Source organism: Drosophila persimilis, unplaced genomic scaffold, assembly GCF_003286085.1.
Source record: "Drosophila persimilis strain 14011-0111.01,24,50 unplaced genomic scaffold, DperRS2 tig00001758-arrow-arrow-pilon, whole genome shotgun sequence".
In the NCBI taxonomy this organism is placed as follows: Eukaryota; Metazoa; Arthropoda; class Insecta; order Diptera; family Drosophilidae; genus Drosophila; species Drosophila persimilis.
The window spans coordinates 1-16,744 of NW_020825566.1; positions in this window are offsets into that span (position 1 = coordinate 1).

The window sequence follows — 16,744 nt, forward strand, 5'->3', positions numbered from 1 at the left end:
TAAATTTGCCAAAAATCGCCTCCTTTTTCAAAGTCGAGATTTTGATGCGGTTCGAAAGTCTGGATCCTCCCGATCCTGGGAGAGTAGGTCTCTCACCGATCTGGCCCTACTTGTCTGAGATATAGCCCTCCTAGGAGTTGGTTTTGCATATCCCTAGAATACAGGTTTCTTCTGCACGCTATATCTCTGCAATACGGCAGCCGATCGGGGTGCGGTATGTCTTTTCACGATCGGGCGAGTCCTGCCAATCGACTGCAATCGGAAAAAAGGACATCCATTTTTTCACGATTTTCGCAAAAAATCATGATGGTTACATCATTAAATTTGCCAAAAATCGGCCTCCTTTTCAAAGTCGAGATTTTGATGCGGTTCGAAAGTCTGGATCCTCCCGATCCTGGGAGAGTAGGTCTCTCACCGATCTGGCCCTATTTGTCTGAGATATAGCCCTCCTAGGAGTTGGTTTTGCATATCCCTAGAATACAGGTTTCTTCTGCACGCTATATCTCTGCAATACGGCAGCCGATCGGGGTGCGGTATGTCTTTTCGTGACCAGGCGAGTCTGCCAATCGAATGCAATCGGAAAAAAGGACATCCATTTTTTTCACGATTTTCGCAAAAAATCATGATGGTTACATCATTAAATTTGCCAAAAATCGGCCTCCTTTTCAAGGTCGAGATTTTGATGCGGTTCGAAAGTCTGGATCTGCCCGATCTTGGGAGAGTAGGTCTCTCACCGATCTGGCCCTACTTGTCTGAGATATAGCCCTCCTAGGAGTTGGTTTTGCATATCCCTAGAATACAGGTTTCTTCTGCACGCTATATCTCTGCAATACGGCAGCCGATCGGGGTGCGGTATGTATTTTCACGATCGGGCGAGTCCTGCCGATCCTGGGAGAGTAGGTCTCTCACCGATCTGGCCCTATTTGTCTGAGATATAGCCCTCCTAGGAGTTGGTTTTGCATATCCCTAGAATACAGGTTTCTTCTGCACGCTATATCTCTGCAATACGGCAGCCGATCGGGGTGCGGTATGTCTTTTCACGATCGGGCGAGTCCTGCCAATTGACTGCAATCGGAAAAAAGGACATCCATTTTTTCACGATTTTCGCAAAAAATCATGATGGTTACATCATTAAATTTGCCAAAAATCGGCCTCCTTTCAAAGTCGAGATTCTGATGCCGAACGACAGGCTGGATCCTCCCGATCCTGGGAGAGTAGGTCTCTCACCGATCTGGCCCTACTTGTCTGAGATATAGCCCTCCTAGGAGTTGGTTTTGCATATCCCTAGAATACAGGTTTCTTCTGCACGCTATATCTCTGCAATACGGCAGCCGATCGGGGTGCGGTATGTCTTTTCACGATCGGGCGAGTCCTGCCAATCGACTGCAATCGGAAAAAAGGACATCCATTTTTTCACGATTTTCGCAAAAAATCATGATGGTTACATCATTAAATTTGCCAAAAATCGGCCTCCTTTTCAAAGTCGAGATTCTGATGCCGAACGACAGGCTGGATCCTCCCGATCCTGGGAGAGTAGGTCTCTCACCGATCTGGCCCTATTTGTCTGAGATATAGCCCTCCTAGGAGTTGGTTTTGCATATCCCTAGAATACAGGTTTCTTCTGCACGCTATATCTCTGCAATACGGCAGCCGATCGGGGTGCGGTATGTCTTTTCACGATCGGGCGAGTCCTGCCAATCGACTGCAATCGGAAAAAAGGACATCCATTTTTTCACGATTTTCGCAAAAAATCATGATGGTTACATCATTAAATTTGCCAAAAATCGGCCTCCTTTTCAAAGTCGAGATTCTGATGCCGAACGACAGGCTGGATCCTCCCGATCCTGGGAGAGTAGGTCTCTCACCGATCTGGCCCTACTTGTCTGAGATATAGCCCTCCTAGGAGTTGGTTTTGCATATCCCTAGAATACAGGTTTCTTCTGCACGCTATATCTCTGCAATACGGCAGCCGATCGGGGTGCGGTATGTATTTTCACGATCGGGCGAGTCCTGCCGATCCTGGGAGAGTAGGTCTCTCACCGATCTGGCCCTATTTGTCTGAGATATAGCCCTCCTAGGAGTTGGTTTTGCATATCCCTAGAATACAGGTTTCTTCTGCACGCTATATCTCTGCAATACGGCAGCCGATCGGGGTGCGGTATGTCTTTTCGTGACCAGGCGAGTCTTGCCAATCGAATGCAATCGGAAAAAAGGACATCCATTTTTTCACGATTTTCGCAAAAAATCATGATGGTTACATCATTAAATTTGCCAAAAATCGGCCTCCTTTTCAAGGTCGAGATTTTGATGCGGTTCGAAAGTCTGGATCCTCCCGATCCTGGGAAAGTTGGTCTCTCACCGATCTGGCCCTATTTGTCTGAGATATAGCCCTCCTAGGAGTTGGTTTTGCATATCCCTAGAATACAGGTTTCTTCTGCACGCTATATCTCTGCAATACGGCAGCCGATCGGGGTGCGGTATGTATTTTCACGATCGGGCGAGTCCTGCCGATCCTGGGAGAGTAGGTCTCTCACCGATCTGGCCCTATTTGTCTGAGATATAGCCCTCCTAGGAGTTGGTTTTGCATATCCCTAGAATACAGGTTTCTTCTGCACGCTATATCTCTGCAATACGGCAGCCGATCGGGGTGCGGTATGTATTTTCACGATCGGGCGAGTCCTGCCGATCCTGGGAGAGTAGGTCTCTCACCGATCTGGCCCTACTTGTCTGAGATATAGCCCTCCTAGGAGTTGGTTTTGCATATCCCTAGAATACAGGTTTCTTCTGCACGCTATATCTCTGCAATACGGCAGCCGATCGGGGTGCGGTATGTCTTTTCACGATCGGGCGAGTCCTGCCAATTGACTGCAATCGGAAAAAAGGACATCCATTTTTCACGATTTTCGCAAAAAATCATGATGGTTACATCATTAAATTTGCCAAAAATCGGCCTCCTTTTCAAGGTCGAGATTTTGATGCGGTTCGAAAGTCTGGATCCTCCCGATCCTGGGAGAGTAGGTCTCTCACCGATCTGGCCCTATTTGTCTGAGATATAGCCCTCCTAGGAGTTGGTTTTGCATATCCCTAGAATACAGGTTTCTTCTGCACGCTATATCTCTGCAATACGGCAGCCGATCGGGGTGCGGTATGTCTTTTCACGATCGGGGCGAGTCCTGCCAATTGACTGCAATCGGAAAAAAGGACATCCATTTTTTCACGATTTTCGCAAAAAATCATGATGGTTACATCATTAAATTTGCCAAAAATCGGCCTCCTTTTCAAAGTCGAGATTCTGATGCCGAACGACAGGCTGGATCCTCCCGATCCTGGGAGAGTAGGTCTCTCACCGATCTGGCCCTACTTGTCTGAGATATAGCCCTCCTAGGAGTTGGTTTTGCATATCCCTAGAATACAGGTTTCTTCTGCACGCTATATCTCTGCAATACGGCAGCCGATCGGGGTGCGGTATGTCTTTTCACGATCGGGCGAGTCCTGCCAATCGACTGCAATCGGAAAAAAGGACATCCATTTTTTCACGATTTTCGCAAAAAATCATGATGGTTACATCATTAAATTTGCCAAAAATCGGCCTCCTTTTCAAAGTCGAGATTCTGATGCCGAACGACAGGCTGGATCCTCCCGATCCTGGGAGAGTAGGTCTCTCACCGATCTGGCCCTATTTGTCTGAGATATAGCCCTCCTAGGAGTTGGTTTTGCATATCCCTAGAATACAGGTTTCTTCTGCACGCTATATCTCTGCAATACGGCAGCCGATCGGGGTGCGGTATGTCTTTTCACGATCGGGCGAGTCCTGCCAATCGACTGCAATCGGAAAAAAGGACATCCATTTTTTCACGATTTTCGCAAAAAATCATGATGGTTACATCATTAAATTTGCCAAAAATCGGCCTCCTTTTCAAAGTCGAGATTCTGATGCCGAACGACAGGCTGGATCCTCCGATCCTGGGAGAGTAGGTCTCTCACCGATCTGGCCCTACTTGTCTGAGATATAGCCCTCCTAGGAGTTGGTTTTGCATATCCCTAGAATACAGGTTTCTTCTGCACGCTATATCTCTGCAATACGGCAGCCGATCGGGGTGCGGTATGTCTTTTCGTGACCAGGCGAGTCCTGCCAATCGAATGCAATCGGAAAAAAGGACATCCATTTTTTCACGATTTTCGCAAAAAATCATGATGGTTACATCATTAAATTTGCCAAAAATCGGCCTCCTTTTCAAAGTCGAGATTCTGATGCCGAACGACAGGCTGGATCCTCCCGATCCTGGGAGAGTAGGTCTCTCACCGATCTGGCCCTACTTGTCTGAGATATAGCCCTCCTAGGAGTTGGTTTTGCATATCCCTAGAATACAGGTTTCTTCTGCACGCTATATCTCTGCAATACGGCAGCCGATCGGGGTGCGGTATGTCTTTTCACGATCGGGCGAGTCCTGCCAATCGACTGCAATCGGAAAAAAGGACATCCATTTTTTCACGATTTTCGCAAAAAATCATGATGGTTACATCATTAAATTTGCCAAAAATCGGCCTCCTTTTCAAAGTCGAGATTTTGATGCGGTTCGAAAGTCTGGATCCTCCCGATCCTGGGAGAGTAGGTCTCTCACCGATCTGGCCCTATTTGTCTGAGATATAGCCCTCCTAGGAGTTGGTTTTGCATATCCCTAGAATACAGGTTTCTTCTGCACGCTATATCTCTGCAATACGGCAGCCGATCGGGGTGCGGTATGTCTTTTCACGATCGGGCGAGTCCTGCCGATCCTGGGAGAGTAGGTCTCTCACCGATCTGGCCCTATTTGTCTGAGATATAGCCCTCCTAGGAGTTGGTTTTGCATATCCCTAGAATACAGGTTTCTTCTGCACGCTATATCTCTGCAATACGGCAGCCGATCGGGGTGCGGTATGTCTTTTCACGATCGGGCGAGTCCTGCCGATCCTGGGAGAGTAGGTCTCTCACCGATCTGGCCCTATTTGTCTGAGATATAGCCCTCCTAGGAGTTGGTTTTGCATATCCCTAGAATACAGGTTTCTTCTGCACGCTATATCTCTGCAATACGGCAGCCGATCGGGGTGCGGTATGTCTTTTCGTGACCAGGCGAGTCCTGCCAATCGAATGCAATCGGAAAAAAGGACATCCATTTTTTCACGATTTTCGCAAAAAATCATGATGGTTACATCATTAAATTTGCCAAAAATCGGCCTCCTTTTCAAGGTCGAGATTTTGATGCGGTTCGAAAGTCTGGATCCTCCCGATCCTGGGAAAGTTGGTCTCTCACCGATCTGGCCCTATTTGTCTGAGATATAGCCCTCCTAGGAGTTGGTTTTGCATATCCCTAGAATACAGGTTTCTTCTGCACGCTATATCTCTGCAATACGGCAGCCGATCGGGGTGCGGCATGTCTTTTCACGATCGGGCGAGTCCTGCCAATCGACTGCAATCGGAAAAAAGGACATCCATTTTTTCACGATTTTCGCAAAAAATCATGATGGTTACATCATTAAATTTGCCAAAAATCGGCCTCCTTTTCAAAGTCGAGATTCTGATGCCGAACGACAGGCTGGATCCTCCCGATCCTGGGAGAGTTGGTCTTTCACCTATCTGGCCCTATTTGTCTGAGATATAGCCCTCCTAGGAGATGGTTTTGCGTATCAATAGAATACAGGTTTCTTCTGCATGCTATATCTCTGCAATATGGCAGCCGATCGGGGCGCGGCATGTCTTTTCGTGACCAGGCGAGTCCTGCCAATCGAATGCAATCGGAAAAAAGGACATCCATTTTTTCACGATTTTCGCAAAAAATCATGATGGTTACATCATTAAATTTGCCAAAAATCGGCCTCCTTTTCAAAGTCGAGATTCTGATGCCGAACGACAGGCTGGATCCTCCCGATCCTGGGAGAGTAGGTCTCTCACCGATCTGGCCCTATTTGTCTGAGATATAGCCCTCCTAGGAGTTGGTTTTGCATATCCCTAGAATACAGGTTTCTTCTGCACGCTATATCTCTGCAATACGGCAGCCGATCGGGGTGCGGTATGTATTTTCACGATCGGGCGAGTCCTGCCGATCCTGGGAGAGTAGGTCTCTCACCGATCTGGCCCTATTTGTCTGAGATATAGCCCTCCTAGGAGTTGGTTTTGCATATCCCTAGAATACAGGTTTCTTCTGCACGCTATATCTCTGCAATACGGCAGCCGATCGGGGTGCGGTATGTATTTTCACGATCGGGCGAGTCCTGCCGATCCTGGGAGAGTAGGTCTCTCACCGATCTGGCCCTACTTGTCTGAGATATAGCCCTCCTAGGAGTTGGTTTTGCATATCCCTAGAATACAGGTTTCTTCTGCACGCTATATCTCTGCAATACGGCAGCCGATCGGGGTGCGGTATGTCTTTTCACGATCGGGCGAGTCCTGCCGATCCTGGGAGAGTAGGTCTCTCACCGATCTGGCCCTATTTGTCTGAGATATAGCCCTCCTAGGAGTTGGTTTTGCATATCCCTAGAATACAGGTTTCTTCTGCACGCTATATCTCTGCAATACGGCAGCCGATCGGGGTGCGGTATGTCTTTTCGTGACCAGGCGAGTCCTGCCAATCGAATGCAATCGGAAAAAAGGACATCCATTTTTTCACGATTTTCGCAAAAAATCATGATGGTTACATCATTAAATTTGCCAAAAATCGGCCTCCTTTTCAAGGTCGAGATTTTGATGCGGTTCGAAAGTCTGGATCCTCCCGATCCTGGGAAAGTTGGTCTCTCACCGATCTGGCCCTATTTGTCTGAGATATAGCCCTCCTAGGAGTTGGTTTTGCATATCCCTAGAATACAGGTTTCTTCTGCACGCTATATCTCTGCAATACGGCAGCCGATCGGGGTGCGGTATGTCTTTTCACGATCGGGCGAGTCCTGCCGATCATGGGAGAGTAGGTCTCTCACCGATCTGGCCCTATTTGTCTGAGATATAGCCCTCCTAGGAGTTGGTTTTGCATATCCCTAGAATACAGGTTTCTTCTGCACGCTATATCTCTGCAATACGGCAGCCGATCGGGGTGCGGTATGTCTTTTCGTGACCAGGCGAGTCCTGCCAATCGAATGCAATCGGAAAAAAGGACATCCATTTTTTCACGATTTTCGCAAAAAATCATGATGGTTACATCATTAAATTTGCCAAAAATCGGCCTCATTTTCAAGGTCGAGATTTTGATGCGGTTCGAAAGTCTGGATCCTCCCGATCTTGGGAGAGTAGGTCTCTCACCGATCTGGCCCTATTTGTCTGAGATATAGCCCTCCTAGGAGTTGGTTTTGCATATCCCTAGAATACAGGTTTCTTCTGCACGCTATATCTCTGCAATACGGCAGCCGATCGGGGTGCGGTATGTCTTTTCACGATCGGGCGAGTCCTGCCGATCCTGGGAGAGTAGGTCTCTCACCGATCTGGCCCTATTTGTCTGAGATATAGCCCTCCTAGGAGTTGGTTTTGCATATCCCTAGAATACAGGTTTCTTCTGCACGCTATATCTCTGCAATACGGCAGCCGATCGGGGTGCGGTATGTCTTTTCACGATCGGGCGAGTCCTGCCGATCCTGGGAGAGTAGGTCTCTCACCGATCTGGCCCTATTTGTCTGAGATATAGCCCTCCTAGGAGTTGGTTTTGCATATCCCTAGAATACAGGTTTCTTCTGCACGCTATATCTCTGCAATACGGCAGCCGATCGGGGTGCGGTATGTCTTTTCACGATCGGGCGAGTCCTGCCAATTGACTGCAATCGGAAAAAAGGACATCCATTTTTTCACGATTTTCGCAAAAAATCATGATGGTTACATCATTAAATTTGCCAAAAATCGGCCTCCTTTTCAAGGTCGAGATTTTGATGCGGTTCGAAAGTCTGGATCCTCCCGATCCTGGGAGAGTAGGTCTCTCACCGATCTGGCCCTACTTGTCTGAGATATAGCCCTCCTAGGAGTTGGTTTTGCATATCCCTAGAATACAGGTTTCTTCTGCACGCTATATCTCTGCAATACGGCAGCCGATCGGGGTGCGGTATGTCTTTTCGTGACCAGGCGAGTCTTGCCAATCGACTGCAATCGGAAAAAAGGACATCCATTTTTTCACGATTTTCGCAAAAAATCATGATGGTTACATCATTAAATTTGCCAAAAATCGGCCTCCTTTTCAAAGTCGAGATTCTGATGCCGAACGACAGGCTGGATCCTCCCGATCCTGGGAGAGTAGGTCTCTCACCGATCTGGCCCTATTTGTCTGAGATATAGCCCTCCTAGGAGTTGGTTTTGCATATCCCTAGAATACAGGTTTCTTCTGCACGCTATATCTCTGCAATACGGCAGCCGATCGGGGTGCGGTATGTCTTTTCGTGACCAGGCGAGTCCTGCCAATCGAATGCAATCGGAAAAAAGGACATCCATTTTTTCACGATTTTCGCAAAAAATCATGATGGTTACATCATTAAATTTGCCAAAAATCGGCATCCTTTTCAAAGTCGAGATTCTGATGCCGAACGACAGGCTGGATCCTCCCGATCCTGGGAGAGTAGGTCTCTCACCGATCTGGCCCTATTTGTCTGAGATATAGCCCTCCTAGGAGTTGGTTTTGCATATCCCTAGAATACAGGTTTCTTCTGCACGCTATATCTCTGCAATACGGCAGCCGATCGGGGTGCGGTATGTCTTTTCACGATCGGGCGAGTCCTGCCAATTGACTGCAATCGGAAAAAGGACATCCATTTTTTCACGATTTTCGCAAAAAATCATGATGGTTACATCATTAAATTTGCCAAAAATCGGCCTCATTTTCAAGGTCGAGATTTTGATGCGGTTCGAAAGTCTGGATCCTCCCGATCCTGGGAGAGTTGGTCTCTCACCGATCTGGCCCTATTTGTCTGAGATATAGCCCTCCTAGGAGTTGGTTTTGCATATCCCTAGAATACAGGTTTCTTCTGCACGCTATATCTCTGCAATACGGCAGCCGATCGGGGTGCGGTATGTCGTGACCAGGCGAGTCCTGCCAATCGACTGCAATCGGAAAAAAGGACATCCATTTTTTCACGATTTTCGCAAAAAATCATGATGGTTACATCATTAAATTTGCCAAATATCGGCCTCATTTTCAAGGTCGAGATTTTGATGCGGTTCGAAAGTCTGGATCCTCCCGATCCTGGGAGAGTTGGTCTCTCACCGATCTGGCCCTACTTGTCTGAGATATAGCCCTCCTAGGAGTTGGTTTTGCATATCCCTAGAATACAGGTTTCTTCTGCACGCTATATCTCTGCAATACGGCAGCCGATCGGGGTGCGGTATGTCTTTTCGTGACCAGGCGAGTCCTGCCAATCGAATGCAATCGGAAAAAAGGACATCCATTTTTTCACGATTTTCGCAAAAAATCATGATGGTTACATCATTAAATTTGCCAAATATCGGCCTCATTTTCAAGGTCGAGATTTTGATGCGGTTCGAAAGTCTGGATCCTCCCGATCCTGGGAGAGTTGGTCTCTCACCGATCTGGCCCTACTTGTCTGAGATATAGCCCTCCTAGGAGTTGGTTTTGCGTATCAATAGAATACAGGTTTCTTCTGCACGCTATATCTCTGCAATACGGCAGCCGATCGGGGTGCGGTATGTCTTTTCGTGACCAGGCGAGTCCTGCCAATCGAATGCAATCGGAAAAAAGGACATCCATTTTTTCACGATTTTCGCAAAAAATCATGATGGTTACATCATTAAATTTGCCAAAAATCGGCCTCCTTTTCAAAGTCGAGATTCTGATGCCGAACGACAGGCTGGATCCTCCCGATCCTGGGAGAGTAGGTCTCTCACCGATCTGGCCCTATTTGTCTGAGATATAGCCCTCCTAGGAGTTGGTTTTGCATATCCCTAGAATACAGGTTTCTTCTGCACGCTATATCTCTGCAATACGGCAGCCGATCGGGGTGCGGTATGTCTTTTCGTCACCAGGCGAGTCCTGCCAATCGAATGCAATCGGAAAAAAGGACATCCATTTTTTCACGATTTTCGCAAAAAATCATGATGGTTACATCATTAAATTTGCCAAAAATCGGCCTCCTTTTCAAAGTCGAGATTCTGATGCCGAACGACAGGCTGGATCCTCCCGATCCTGGGAGAGTAGGTCTCTCACCGATCTGGCCCTATTTGTCTGAGATATAGCCCTCCTAGGAGTTGGTTTTGCATATCCCTAGAATACAGGTTTCTTCTGCACGCTATATCTCTGCAATACGGCAGCCGATCGGGGTGCGGTATGTCTTTTCACGATCGGGCGAGTCCTGCGAATAGACTGCAATCGGAAAAAAGGACATCCATTTTTTCACGATTTTCGCAAAAAATCATGATGGTTACATCATTAAATTTGCCAAAAATCGGCCTCATTTTCAAGGTCGAGATTTTGATGCGGTTCGAAAGTCTGGATCCTCCCGATCTTGGGAGAGTAGGTCTCTCACCGATCTGGCCCTACTTGTCTGAGATATAGCCCTCCTAGGAGTTGGTTTTGCATATCCCTAGAATACAGGTTTCTTCTGCACGCTATATCTCTGCAATACGGCAGCCGATCGGGGTGCGGTATGTCTTTTCACGATCGGGCGAGTCCTGCCGATCCTGGGAGAGTAGGTCTCTCACCGATCTGGCCCTATTTGTCTGAGATATAGCCCTCCTAGGAGTTGGTTTTGCATATCCCTAGAATACAGGTTTCTTCTCCACGCTATATCTCTGCAATACGGCAGCCGATCGGGGTGCGGTATGTCTTTTCGTGACCAGGCGAGTCCTGCCAATCGAATGCAATCGTAAAAAAGGACATCCATTTTTTCACGATTTTCGCAAAAAATCATGATGGTTACATCATTAAATTTGCCAAAAATCGGCCTCCTTTTCAAAGTCGAGATTCTGATGCCGAACGACAGGCTGGATCCTCCCGATCCTGGGAGAGTAGGTCTCTCACCGATCTGGCCCTACTTGTCTGAGATATAGCCCTCCTAGGAGTTGGTTTTGCATATCCCTAGAATACAGGTTTCTTCTGCACGCTATATCTCTGCAATACGGCAGCCGATCGGGGTGCGGTATGTCTTTTCACGATCGGGCGAGTCCTGCCAATCGACTGCAATCGGAAAAAAGGACATCCATTTTTTCACGATTTTCGCAAAAAATCATGATGGTTACATCATTAAATTTGCCAAAAATCGGCCTCCTTTTCAAAGTCGAGATTCTGATGCCGAACGACAGGCTGGATCCTCCCGATCCTGGGAGAGTAGGTCTCTCACCGATCTGGCCCTACTTGTCTGAGATATAGCCCTCCTAGGAGTTGGTTTTGCATATCCCTAGAATACAGGTTTCTTCTGCACGCTATATCTCTGCAATACGGCAGCCGATCGGGGTGCGGTATGTCTTTTCACGATCGGGCGAGTCCTGCCAATCGACTGCAATCGGAAAAAAGGACATCCATTTTTTCACGATTTTCGCAAAAAATCATGATGGTTACATCATTAAATTTGCCAAAAATCGGCCTCCTTTTCAAGGTCGAGATTTTGATGCGGTTCGAAAGTCTGGATCCTCCCGATCCTGGGAGAGTAGGTCTCTCACCGATCTGGCCCTATTTGTCTGAGATATAGCCCTCCTAGGAGTTGGTTTTGCATATCCCTAGAATACAGGTTTCTTCTGCACGCTATATCTCTGCAATACGGCAGCCGATCGGGGTGCGGTATGTCTTTTCACGATCGGGCGAGTCCTGCCGATCCTGGGAGAGTAGGTCTCTCACCGATCTGGCCCTACTTGTCTGAGATATAGCCCTCCTAGGACTTGGTTTTGCATATCCCTAGAATACAGGTTTCTTCTGCACGCTATATCTCTGCAATACGGCAGCCGATCGGGGTGCGGTATGTCTTTTCGTGACCAGGCGAGTCCTGCCAATCGAATGCAATCGGAAAAAAGGACATCCATTTTTTCACGATTTTCGCAAAAAATCATGATGGTTACATCATTAAATTTGCCAAAAATCGGCCTCCTTTTCAAAGTCGAGATTCTGATGCCGAACGACAGGCTGGATCCTCCCGATCCTGGGAGAGTAGGTCTCTCACCGATCTGGCCCTATTTGTCTGAGATATAGCCCTCCTAGGAGTTGGTTTTGCATATCCCTAGAATACAGGTTTCTTCTGCACGCTATATCTCTGCAATATGGCAGCCGATCGGGGTGCGTTATGTCTTTTCGTGACCAGGCGAGTCCTGCCAATCGACTGCCAGGCTGCCTGCCAATTATCAAGTTGAAATCAAAGCAGCATTTTCCAAGTCCTCGCAAGCCATACCAGTATATTTAGATAAAAATGAGTGACATACTTTCACTGACAATATAACTTTAACTTATTCATCGAATTCTATTGCCTGCCACCAACCATACAGTATAGAGATGTGCCAGGTTATGCACCAAAAATGTCGCAAAGGAGCTTTCTGGATCTGCGGCTCAAGCATTCGGTTAACGCCGCGTCATCAGGAGACAGCCATGACGCCCATTCGTACGCCGCCGTATCAAACGCTGGGCATCAGCTTCAAGCCGCGTAAGTGAATCAGTATATAATGGAGGACATATTTTAAAATATATCTTCCTTCACAGAGGACTATGTACCCTACGCTTTGCTACAAACCGAGTCCTACCTGATTTCCCCCGCCAGACGGAGCGCTATCCAAGCATTACCGACGAGCATTCGAGACAGACCGAGGCCTATCCCAGCCAGACATCCCAGCAGGACAAAAGCGCACCCCTTTCAAGATCCGAACTTAACAAGCCATCGTCATTTTTCGACCTGGTCATCGACAACTATCTCAAGGACTTTGGCATGGCAACCAAGGCAGGAACTGTGCGGACTACTAGACTTTATATAGATCTCGTTGCTGTTAGTTTTAAGGATATACATGTTTTCCACTTTTTTATATATTCATACTAGGTTAAGTTATGATGAATAAACCTATCCTTGCTGTATCCTGTATGGGGGAATCTATTCCGATTAAAAAAGTCGTGTCACGCCCCGATTGGTTCACAAATAACGGATAAAACTAAATATTGTTGATTGGGGAAAATGTCCTTAATCCTTGATAAGGAGTCCAATAAATCAAGGACATTTTTCCGATCACAGGAAGCTGTCTCACGATTCGATCGGGCCACAATATGTATAGTTGTGATGTTGGAGTCCTTACCGAAGGATCAAGGGCATTTTTCTGATCCCGGCGGGCCATGGCACGAACCGCGCACGAACAGGGCGTTGTTATTCTTGATTTTTATCGAATAACTATTATTATAATTGTTATTCTTGATTTTTATTGAATAACTATTATTATAATTGTTATTCTTGATTTTTATTGAATAATTGTTATTATAATTGTTATTCTTGATTTTTATCGAATAACTATTATTATAATTGTTATTCTTGATTTTTATTGAATAATTGTTATTATAATTGTTATTCTTGATTTTTATCGAATAACTATTATTATAATTGTTATTCTTGATTTTTATTGAATAATTGTTATTATAATTGTTATTCTTGATTTTTATTGAATAACTATTATTATAATTGTTATTCTTGATTTTTATCGAATAACTATTATTATAATTGTTATTCTTGATTTTTATTGAATAACTATTATGATAATTGTTATTCTTGATTTTTATTGAATAATTGTTATTATAATTGTTATTCTTGATTTTTATTGAATAACTATTATGATAATTGTTATTCTTGATTTTTATTGAATAATTGTTATTATAATTGTTATTCTTGATTTTTATTGAATAACTATTATTATAATTGTTATTCTTGATTTTTATTGAATAATTGTTATTATAATTGTTATTCTTGATTTTTATCGAATAACTATTATTATAATTGTTATTCTTGATTTTTATTGAATAACTATTATGATAATTGTTATTCTTGATTTTTATTGAATAATTGTTATTATAATTGTTATTCTTGATTTTTATTGAATAACTATTATTATAATTGTTATTCTTGATTTTTATCGAATAACTATTATTATAATTGTTATTCTTGATTTTTATTGAATAACTATTATTATAATTGTTATTCTTGATTTTTATTGAATAATTGTTATTATAATTGTTATTCTTGATTTTTATTGAATAACTATTATGATAATTGTTATTCTTGATTTTTATTGAATAACTATTATTATAATTGTTATTCTTGATTTTTATTGAATAACTATTATTATAATTGTTATTCTTGATTTTTATTGAATAATTGTTATTATAATTGTTATTCTTGATTTTTATTGAATAACTATTATTATAATTGTTATTCTTGATTTTTATCGAATAACTATTATTATAATTGTTATTCTTGATTTTTATTGAATAATTGTTATTATAATTGTTATTCTTGATTTTTATTGAATAACTATTATTATAATTGTTATTCTTGATTTTTATCGAATAACTATTATTATAATTGTTATTCTTGATTTTTATTGAATAATTGTTATTATAATTGTTATTCTTGATTTTTATTGAATAACTATTATTATAATTGTTATTCTTGATTTTTATCGAATAACTATTATTATAATTGTTATTCTTGATTTTTATTGAATAACTATTATTATAATTGTTATTCTTGATTTTTATTGAATAACTATTATTATAATTGTTATTCTTGATTTTTATTGAATAACTATTATTATAATTGTTATTCTTGATTTTTATTGAATAACTATTATGATAATTGTTATTCTTGATTTTTATTGAATAATTGTTATTATAATTGTTATTCTTGATTTTTATTGAATAACTATTATTACAATTGTTATTCTTGATTTTTATCGAATAACTATTATTATAATTGTTATTCTTGATTTTTATCGAATAACTATTATTATAATTGTTATTCTTGATTTTTATTGAATAATTGTTATTATAATTGTTATTCTTGATTTTTATTGAATAACTATAATGATAATTGTTATTCTTGATTTTTATTGAATAATTATTATCATAATTGTTATTCTTGATTTTTATTGCATAACTATTATGATAATTGTTATTCTTGATTTTTATTGAATAACTATTATTATAAGTGTTATTCTTGATTTTTATCGAATAACTATTATTATAATTGTTATTCTTGATTTTTATCGAATAACTATTATTATAATTGTTATTCTTGATTTTTATTGAATAACTATTATTATAATTGTTATTCTTGATTTTTATTGAATAACTATTATGATAATTGTTATTCTTGATTTTTATCGAATAACTATTATTATAATTGTTATTCTTGATTTTTATTGAATAATTGTTATTATAATTGTTATTCTTGATTTTTATTTTATCCTCCCGATCCTGGGAGAGTTGGTCCTTTACTGTCTGAGATATAGCCTTCTGAAGATTTGGATTTGCATATCATTAAAATACTGGTTTCTTCTGCACGCCATACCTCTGCAATACGGCATGTCTTGTCGTGTTTAGGAGAGTCCTGGCAATCGACTGCAATGGGAAAGAGGGACATCAATTTTTCACGATTTTCGCAAAAAATCATGATGGTAAGCAAGTTTTCCAAAATCGAAAAACCCATTTCGACTATTTATGGGCCGATGCGGCAACGCGTGCCACGCCTTCTCGTGATCGGGAAAATATCCTCGATCCTTTAAATTTACATTAATGCTATTAAGGATTTCGACTTATAACGTTGTTAGGCGCAATAGATCGTGCAATATTGTTCTGAAATGTATTACTTAATTTTGAAAATCAACAGAATCGTAAAACTATAAATTGAAAAGTTTTTTTTTATATTTTCCATTTTATTGAAATCGCTTTTTACTCGTAATATTATTAGTTATTATATATATGTATTTATATGGATGTATTATCATGTATATCGGCTTGCCATAAATGTAGGTATGTTATGTGAATACAATTAATTTTTGCGTTGCGTCATTCTTTGTTTTTGTTTTTTTTTTTTGCAATCGTTTTGTTTTTTATTTTATTTTATAAACTAACTCTACCGCTGCTGTGGCGGCTTGATCGGTGATCGGTATCTGTATGATTTGAAGAGACAATTTCAATTTCGTACACTTAATACATGTATCGTAAGTTATGAATGATTCGAATCGTAATTGCTTTACTTCAACGGCGTGCTGCTTATAGATGTGGTTTCTATTTCATTACAATCAGTTATTAAGTCTAAACATGAGCCCAACTAATTGCTTAAGGTTGGCGCTCGCCATTTGCTGGAAATTTACAGTTCACGTCGAAGAACAAAGGGGGTTTCGGTATGTAGATCAAAGCACAAACGAGTTGGACGTGGACCATCTGCATCCATCCGTACTAGTATTCTGTAGATCTTATGTTTCTCAGTCACAATTGTGTGCTGCTTTCTTTACGCTGATTTCAATAATTTTGTTTTGTTCGTTATATGTTTTTTTGGTTAATATAATGCTTGCTTAATCTTATTACATACACATTTATATACGTTTGCGATTTTTACAATATTCCGTTTGAGTAAATGTTTCTGCTGTGTAATGTTCAGAAAAAAAAATAGAGAAAGATATCGCTTCCATATCTTCCATTAGTTACACAGCAGCAGCTTCACTCCTCAAAAAAAAAAAAAATGTACGCGTACAGATTATGATGTATAGTCTTAAATATAGGGTTTAAGTGTTTATCCATTATCAATTATCTTTTGTTTCATTTATAATTTT